Genomic DNA, 10188 nt, shown 5'->3' on the forward strand with positions numbered 1-10188 from the left:
CACTGAATCTAAAGAGACCAGTTGTGTGATTTTTGGCCAAACCATTCAGTAGTTATAAGCCAAAATATGCATTTTTCATATCTCCTGACCACTAGGTGGCGCTGTGTCGAAACACAGCAGGTAGTCTCAGTTCATGCTTGTTATAACACACGCCAAGTTTGGTCTCAATATGACAAACCGTTGCCGGGATATAGCCTCACGTGCATGTTTGCGTGCTTTTCGTCAAATTTGTTTACATGTCATTCGACAACAGTTGGACGAATCAACTTGAATTCCATAACTTTTTGCCAGCATGGTCTGAAGATGATCTGAGCCAATTTTCGTGGCAATCGGACTAACCGTCTAGGACGAGTTCGAAAAAGTAGGTTTTTCGAATAATTGAAAATAGCGAAAAAACTAAACCTTGCGATTTTTGAATTTTAGGGTTCATTCGACTTGGCCTGAGCCAAGGATTCAGAGGAAAAAAGAATTTCCATTTTCTGGCTTACGGTTCAAAAGTTATTAGCATACAAACATTGAAAGTTTGGACAAGTGGTGGCGCTAGAGAGTAGGAGTTAGAGGCTTCAAATTTGCTATAGTTAATGTTGGGACTGTCCTCTATCAGTGTGCCAAATTATACAACTTTCCCGCAAACGGTTCTATGGGCTGCCATAGACTTGCGGCGGAAGAAGAAGAAGAAGAAGAAGAAGAAGAATAAATATAGCTGCAAGCAGCAATTACGGGGCCAAGCACTCCAACGGCAAATGTAGTAGCTAAGCATCGCATAAAGCATCACACCAAATACATTAATGAGCAATAACAGCAATTTTGGAATTATTGTATTTGAAATGGCAAAAAAAAAAAAACACCAATACCACCTCTAGTAGCATGATTACTTGGTTTATCAAGCTTGACCAATAGGTGACACTGTTATAAAATCAATTTGGTGTACTCTGTGTGTCTTTTCAATGACACACACAAAGTTTGGTGTCAATATGCCAAAGCATTCCAGGGATACAGCCTCAAGTGTCATTTTCTCATTGTGCCTCAAATTCGTCGATGTGGTATGCGAAAACGGTTTTGTCTATCGACTCAAAATCCATAACTTTGAATCAGTATAGCCTGAAGATCATTTGATTCGAATTTGGTGAAAATCGGACATACGGTTGATCAGGAGTTCGAAAAAGTATGTTTTCAACATAAATCAAAATGGCGGACCGGAAGTTCAGCTTACCGTGGTATATTTGGTATCTATGTTATCGGCATAAGCCAGGGAATATTTTGAGCCCAGTTTCCTTCAAATAGGCTAATGCATTAAAAAGTTATTAGCATTTTAAAAAGTGTAATTACTCATGGTTAATGAATGGTTTATTACTCTTGACCAATAGGTGGCGCTGTTACCAAATTTATGTGGCATGGTCAGTGTGAGGTGGCGATGACACATACAAAGTTTGGTGCAAATATGTCAAAGTGTTGCAGAGATACAGCCTCAAATGCATTTTGGCACCCTTCCAGCAAATTCGTTGATGCGCTAAATGAGAACCGTTACGTATATCGACACAAAATCCATAACTTTTTGCCAGCATGGTCTGAAGATGATGCACGTCAAATTTGGTGAAAATTGGGCTAACGGTCTAGGAGGAGTTCGAAAAAGTAGGTTTTCAACATTAAGCAAAATGGCGGACAGGAAGTAAGGCCAATTTTCACATTATTGGTATCAATACTCTCGGCATGACCCACAGAATATAGCGAGACCATTTTAATTTTAATAGACTAATTTATTCAAAAGTTATTAGCATTTATGTGATATTTCATTATAACTATTGGCCACAAGGTGGCGCTGCCACCAAACTTTTTGAGTACCTTCAGGGCATGGAGCCGAATATTTTTGTAATTATTTGCGAAACGATACGATGCTGCGTTCAAAAAATACAGCATTTTAAATCATAATTCAAAATGGCCGACGCCTAAAATGGCCGACACAGGAAAATTGGATATCATTTGACTCGACATGACTCACTGAATCTAAAGAGACCAGTTGTGTGATTTTTGGCCAAACCATTCAGTAGTTATAAGCCAAAATATGCATTTTTCATATCTCCTGACCACTAGGTGGCGCTGTGTCGAAACACTGCAGTTAGTCTCAGTTCATGCTTGTTATAACACACGCCAAGTTTGGTCTCAATATGACAAACCGTTGCCGGGATATAGCCTCACGTGCATGTTTGCGTGCTTTTCGTCAAATTTGTTTACGTGTCATTCGACAACAGTTGGACGAATCAACTTGAATTCCATAACTTTTTGCCAGCATGGTCTGAAGATGATCTGAGCCAATTTTCGTGGCAATCGGACTAACCGTCTAGGACGAGTTCGAAAAAGTAGGTTTTTCGAATAATTGAAAATAGCGAAAAAACTAAACCTTGCGATTTTTGAATTTTGGGGTTCATTCGACTTGGCATGAGCCAAGGATTCAGAGGAAAAAAGAATTTCCATTTTCTGGCTTACGGTTCAAAAGTTATTAGCATACAAACATTGAAAGTTTGGACAAGTGGTGGCGCTAGATAGTAGGAGATAGAGACTTCAAATTTGCTATAGTTAATGTTGGGACTGTCCTCTATCAGTGTGCCAAATTATACAACTTTCCCGCAATCGGTTCTATGGGCTGCCATAGACTTGCGGCGGAAGAAGAAGAAGAAGAAGAAGAAGAAGAATAATAATAACGCCAACGATTACAATAGGTGCCTACGCACCTTCGGTGCTTGGCCCCTAATAACGCCAACGAAAACAATAGGTGCCTACGCACCTTCGGTGCTTGGCCCCTAATAACGCCAACGAAAACAATAGGTGCCTACGCACCTTCGGTGCTTGGCCCCTAAATATAGCTGCAAGCAGCAATCACGGGGCCAAGCATTCCAGCGGCAACATCAGGAGCTAAGCATATGTAGCATCAGACCAAATGCAACAATGAATAATGAAATTAATAATTGCATGATTGTAATTGAAATGGCTGAAAATCGTTAATAAAAGTTCCACAGCGAGGAGCTAAGCATGGCATGGAGCATCAGACCAAATGCAACGAGTAAGAAAAGCAATTATTGGAAGAGTGTAATTGAAACAGCCAGTAAAACTCCAGTAAAATGATGCATTATCATTTTTGGAAAATAGGTGGCGCTGTAATCAAATCGCTTTGTTGTGTTCTGTGGGAGGTGACAATGTTGTGGGCAATTTCTTTCAAAATACTTACAGACCTTTAGGGCAATGAGTCGAACATGCCCACCGAGTTTCGTTCCGATCGACTTCCATTAACCTTGTCAAATAGGTGCTTAAAGTTGTTTGGCCAATGGCGGCCATGTTTTTTAAGATAAGTGAAATTCCTCATAGAGCACTTGTGCCACATTGGGCCATATCAATTTTCAAGTTGATTGGATCAACGGTTGCTTAGTTATAGCCATTTGATTTTTTTTCATCCTGTAGCGCCACCAAGTGGCAGATATGGAAAAAAAATAATAATTTGACTAAAGTTTTTGTTCATGCATATGAGTTCTGAGTTTGGTGAAGATATCTCATTTTGTTCCCGAGTTATAGCCTTTTTCGTAAAATTGGTCCACGAATTTGAATGTTTTGGGTCACCTGGTTTTTTGTTCAGTCTTGATCAAACCACTGCAATAATATTCTCTGGACTCTCTAGATCAATAATTTTCAAAAATATGTTGCATTTTGTCCTTTGGTTAGCTATAAGAGGTCATTTAGGAAAGGGCCGTGGCCACATGTAACCTAAAGCCTATAAAACTGAAACAAAAACTCAAAACTTTATGAAACTTGGTTATAACATGTGAAAGATGACCCACCAAGCATGCAAAGTTTCATTAAGATCAGAAAATAGCTGGTGCTATAACAGTTAAAATGGCCTAAAAAACAAAAGATTTCTGTTGTGAATGGCATTAAACTGCAAAAAAAAAAGGGGTAATATAATCACACATGCATTAGATCTGTATTTTTTCTAAACAATCATGCAAAATTTAACAGAGATTAGGTAAAAAAGAACACTGTAATATTTATAAAGCTTCAAAACCCAGTGTTGAATAAAAAATTGCAATTATAACCACTAGATGTCACCGGAAGACCACTAATGAGCTCACTAAAGACTAAAACATTACAGTTTATGGGCTTGTTGAGGGATTCATCTAGAAAAAATGTATATTACTATTATTTAATATTACTGTTCAAGCATTTCAGATCACATTGAGTCAAAGTTTACCAATTTATTCATACAGATATATCTAATGTTTATAATTATGCCAGATTATGATTGCAATGAAACCTGAAAAATGACATAGAAGCCCATAAAAACAGAAGACTTGCAATAGGTTTTATCACCCATCATTTATTTTAATTATCTATATATATAACAAAATGTGTGCATCTGTGTGTGGGTTTAAGCATGCTTATTGAGTATTAATATAGTAGTTTAAACATTTCATGTTTGTGTGTGTCTGTAATTCTGTTCTATTCTTTTACTGTCAGCCATATCTAGGTTATTTAAAATCAGTGCAGTACTATTATCTAGACTGTGAAATTATACATAAATTGCGTATGCTTCTTTGGAATGAAATTAAGACAACATATAACAGTTATAAAGGTTAAAGAGACAGTGTTGTATGATAAATTGAATTTACGACCACTAGATGTCACTGGAAGACCACTAATGGGCTCACTAAAGACTAAAACATTACAGTTCATTGTCTCGATGATTGATTCATCTAGAAAAATATATATTACTATTATTTAATATTACTGTTCAAGCATTTAAGATCACATTGAGTGAAAGTTCAATCATTTATTCATACATGTATATCAAATGTTTACTATTATGTCAGAATATGAATGCAATGAAACCTGACATAGAAATGTAAGAAAAGAAGTCTTTCTGTGAGTTGTGTGTCACCTATAATTTATTTCAAATATCTACATATAACAAAATGTGTGGGCATGTACTTCTCTGTGTGTGTGTGTGTGTGTGTGTGTAATCATGCTTATTGATTATTCATATAATAGTTGAACCATTTCATTTCTGTGTGTGAGTGTCTGTGAGCCTATTCTCCATGTTAGACAATGGCACACACAAGTTTGGCTTAATTACAACAAAGCTTTGCAGAGATATAGCCTCAGACTCATTTTGTGAAGATGCCTGACATCTGAAGCAGCGCTGTACAAAAACGGTTTCATCTATTGACACGAAATCCATAACTTTTTGTCAGCACGGTCTGAAGATGATCTGATTCAATTTTGGTGAAAATCAGACAAACGGTTGAGGATGAGTTTAAAAAAAAAGGTTTTCAACATGAATCAAAATGGCGGACAGGAAGTTTTGCTTAATATGACATAATTGGTTAGTATGTTGTCGGCATGTCCCAAGGAACATTTTGAGACATGTTTCATGATAATAGGCTAATGCAATCAAAAGTTATTAGCATTATTGGAAATGTAATAATTAGCGGTTATTGATTGGTTTATTACTCTTGACTAATAGGTGGCGCTGTGACCAAAATGATGTGGCGTGGTCAATGTGATGTGACAATGTCACATATTAAGTTTTGTGTAAATATCTCCAACCTTTGCAGAGATACAGCCTCAGATGCAGTTTGGCATCTTTCCAGCAAATTCGTTGGTACGCTAATTGAAAACGGTTCCGTGTATCGACACAAATTCCATAACTTTTTGCCAGCATGGTCTGAAGATGATCCAAATCAAATTTGGTGAAAATCTGAGCAACGGTCTAGGAGGAGTTCGAAAAAGTAGGTTTTCAACATGAATCAAAATGGCGGACAGGAAATTTTGCCAAAATTGACAAATGGGGTATCGTTGTTCTCGGCATGACCCAAGGAATCTATCAACATCGGTTTTGTTACAATAGGCTAATGTATGCAAAAGTTATTAGCATTTTTTAAAAAATCGTTATAACTATTGACCACAAGATGGCGCTGCCCCCAATTTTTTTGTGTACATTCAGGGCATGGAGCCGGACATTTTTGTAATTATTTGCGAAACGATACGGAACTTCATTCTTAAGATACAGCAATTTACAACTAAATCCAAAATGGCCGACGCCCAAAATGGTCGAATTGGGAAAATTCGGTATCATTCGACTCGGAATGATACACTGAATCTAAAGACACCACTTTTGTGATTTTTGGCAAAACCGTTCAGAAGTTATGAGCAAAAACATGCATTTTTCATATCTCCTGACCACTAGGGGGCACAGCGCCGAAACACTGCAGGTAGTCCCAGGGAATGGTTGTTATAAGACCCACCAAGATTGGTCTCAATAGGCCAAACCGTTGCGGAGATATAGCCTCACGTTCACGTTTGCGTGCTTTTCGAAGAATTCGTTCATGAGCTATTCGGAAACGGTTTGAGAAATCAACTTGAATTCCATAACTTTTTGCCAGCATGGTCTGAAGATTATCTGATTCAATTTTCGTGACAATCGGTGCAACGGCCTAGGACGAGTTCGAAAAAGTAGGTTTTACGAACAATTGACGATAGCGAAAAAACTAAACCTAGCGATTTTTGAATTTCGGTGTCCATTCGACTCGGCATGAGCCAAGGAATCACAGGAAAAAAGAATTTTCATTTTGTGGCTTACGGTTCAAGAGTTATTAGCATCAAGTTTTTGAAAGTTTAGACAATTGGTGGCGCTAGAGAGTTTGAGTTAGAGACTTCAAATTTGCTACGGTTAATGTTCAGACAGTCCTCTATCAGTGTGCCAAATTATACAACTTTCCCGCAATCGGTTCTATGGGCTACCATAGACTTGGGGTGGAAGAAGAAGAATAATAAATATAGCTGCAAGCAGCAATTACGGGGCCAAGCACTCCAACGGCAAATGTAGTAGCTAAGCATCGCATAAAGCATCACACCAAATACATTAATGAGCAATAACAGCAATTTTGGAATTATTGTATTTGAAATGGCAAAAAAAAAAAACACCAATACCACCTCTAGTAGCATGATTACTTGGTTTATCAAGCTTGACCAATAGGTGACACTGTTATAAAATCTATTTGGTGTACTCTGTGTGACTTTTCAATGACACACACAAAGTTTGGTGTCAATATGCCAAAGCATTCCAGGGATACAGCCTCAAGTGTCATTTTCTCATTGTGCCTCAAATTCGTCGATGTGGTATGCGTCAACGGTTTTGTCTATCGACTCAAAATCCATAACTTTGAATCAGTATAGCCTGAAGATCATTTGATTCGAATTTGGTGAAAATCGGACATACGGTTGATGAGGAGTTCGAAAAAGTATGTTTTCAACATATATCAAAATGGCGGACCGGAAGTTCAGCTTACCGTGGTATATTTGGTATCTATGTTATCGGCATAAGCCAGGGAATATTTTGAGCCCAGTTTCCTTCAAATAGGCTAATGCATTAAAAAGTTATTAGCATTTTAAAAAGTGTAATTACTCATGGTTAATGAATGGTTTATTACTCTTGACCAATAGGTGGCGCTGTTACCAAATTTATGTGGCATGGTCAGTGTGAGGTGGCGATGACACATACAAAGTTTGGTGCAAATATGTCAAAGTGTTGCAGAGATACAGCCTCAAATGCATTTTGGCACCCTTCCAGCAAATTCGTTGATGCGCTAAATGAGAACCGTTACGTATATCGACACAAAATCCATAACTTTTTGCCAGCATGGTCTGAAGATGATTCACGTCAAATTTGGTGAAAATTGGGCTAACGGTCTAGGAGGAGTTCGAAAAAGTAGGTTTTCAACATTAAGCAAAATGGCGGACAGGAAGTAAGGCCAATTTTCACATTATTGGTATCAATACTCTCGGCATGACCCACAGAATATAGCGAGACCATTTTAATTTTAATAGACTAATTTATTCAAAAGTTATTAGCATTTATGTGATATTTCTTTATAACTATTGGCCACAAGGTGGCACTGCCACCAAACTTTTTGAGTACCTTCAGGGCATGGAGCCGAATATTTTTGTAATTATTTGCGAAACGATACGATGCTGCGTTCAAAAAATACAGCATTTTGAAACATAATTCAAAATGGCCGACGCCTAAAATGGCCGACACAGGAAAATTGGATATCATTCGACTCGACATGACTCACTGAATCTAAAGAGACCAGTTGTGTGATTTTTGGCCAAACCATTCAGTAGTTATAAGCCAAAATATGCATTTTTCATATCTCCTGACCACTAGGTGGCGCTGTGTCGAAACACTGCAGGTAGTCTCAGTTCATGCTTGTTATAACACACGCCAAGTTTGGTCTCAATATGACAAACCGTTGCCGGGATATAGCCTCACGTGCATGTTTGCGTGCTTTTTGTCAAATTTGTTTACATGTCATTCGACAACAGTTGGACGAATCAACTTGAATTCCATAACTTTTTGCCAGCATGGTCTGAAGATGATCTGAGCCAATTTTCGTGGCAATCGGACTAACCGTCTAGGACGAGTTCGAAAAAGTAGGTTTTTCGAATAATTGAAAATAGCGAAAAAACTAAACCTTGCGATTTTTGAATTTTAGGGTTCATTCGACTTGGCCTGAGCCAAGGATTCAGAGGAAAAAAGAATTTCCATTTTCTGGCTTACGGTTCAAAAGTTATTAGCATACAAACATTGAAAGTTTGGACAAGTGGTGGCGCTAGAGAGTAGGAGTTAGAGGCTTCAAATTTGCTATAGTTAATGTTGGGACTGTCCTCTATCAGTGTGCCAAATTATACAACTTTCCCGCAAACGGTTCTATGGGCTGCCATAGACTTGCGGCGGAAGAAGAAGAAGAATAATAAATATAGCTGCAAGCAGCAATCACGGGGCCAAGCACTCCAGCGGCAACATCAGGAGCTAAGCATATGTAGCATCAGACCAAATGCAACAATGAATAATGAAATTAATAATTGCATGATTGTAATTGAAATGGCTGAAAATCGTTAATAAAAGTTCCACAGCGAGGAGCTAAGCATGGCATGGAGCATCAGACCAAATGCAACGAGTAAGAAAAGCAATTATTGGAAGAGTGTAATTGAAACAGCCAGTAAAACTCCAGTAAAATGATGCATTATCATTTTTGGAAAATAGGTGGCGCTGTAATCAAATCGCTTTGTTGTGTTCTGTGGGAGGTGACAATGTTTGGGCAATTTCTTTCAAAATACTTACAGACCTTTAGGGCAATGAGTCGAACATGACCACCGAGTTTCGTTCCGATCGACTTCCATTAACCTTGTCAAATAGGTGCTTAAAATTGTTTGGCCAATGGCGGCCATGTTTTTTAAGATAAGTGAAATTCCTCATAGAGCACTTGTGCCACATTGGGCCATATCAATTTTCAAGTTGATTGGATCAACGGTTGCTTAGTTATAGCCATTTGATTTTTTTTTCATCCTGTAGCGCCACCCAGTGGCAGATATGGAAAAAAAAAAATAATTTGACTAAAGTTTTTGTTGATGCATATGAGTTCTGAGTTTGGTGAAGATATCTCATTTTGTTCCCGAGTTATAGCCTTTTTCGTAAAATTGGTCCACGAATTTCAATGTTTTGGGTCACCTGGTTTTTTGTTCAGTCTTGATCAAACCACTGCAATAATATTCTCTGAACTCTCTAGATCAATAATTTTCAAAAATATGTTGCATTTTGTCCTTTGGTTAGCTATAAGAGGTCATTTAGGAAAGGGCCGTGGCCACATGTAACCAAAAGCCTATAAAACTGAAACAAAAACTCAAAACTTTATGAAACTTGGTTATAACATGTGAAAGATGACCCACCAAGCATGCAAAGTTTCATTAAGATCAGAAAATAGCTGGTGCTATAACAGTTAAAATGGCCTAAAAAACAAAAGATTTCTGTTGTGAATGGCATTAAACCCCAAAAAAAAAGGGGTAATATAATCACACATGCATTAGATCTGTATTTTTTCTAAACAATCATGCAAAATTTAACAGATATTAGGTAAAAAAGAACACTGTAATATTTATAAAGCTTCAAAACCCAGTGTTGAATAAAAAATTGCAATTATAACCACTAGATGTCACCGGAAGACCACTAATGAGCTCAGTAAAGACTAAAACATTACAGTTTATGGGCTTGTTGAGGGATTCATCTAGAAAAAATGTATATTACTATTATTTAATATTACTGTTCAAGCATTTCAGATCACATTGAGTCAAAGTTTACCAATT

The 10188-nt window shown here is 37.6% G+C and overlaps 1 long non-coding RNA gene across 2 annotated transcripts in view; it reads left to right on the forward strand.

Moving 5' to 3' along the window:
• The window catches only part of LOC127958279 (uncharacterized), an 80419-nt gene extending 71599 nt beyond the window's left edge, over window positions 1–8820 (forward strand). Inside the window, exons 2-3 of one of the 2 annotated variants that reach the window (XR_008154006.1) lie at window positions 121–1813; window positions 7935–8820. This is a non-coding gene — a long non-coding RNA (uncharacterized LOC127958279). The remainder of the gene's footprint in view (window positions 1–120; window positions 1814–7934) is intronic. The other variant, XR_008154005.1, reaches the window with a different exon arrangement.
• Window positions 8821–10188: the final 1368 nt, after the last annotated feature.

The sequence above is a fragment of the Carassius gibelio genome, chromosome B5 (assembly GCF_023724105.1).
Source record: "Carassius gibelio isolate Cgi1373 ecotype wild population from Czech Republic chromosome B5, carGib1.2-hapl.c, whole genome shotgun sequence".
In the NCBI taxonomy this organism is placed as follows: Eukaryota; Metazoa; Chordata; class Actinopteri; order Cypriniformes; family Cyprinidae; genus Carassius; species Carassius gibelio.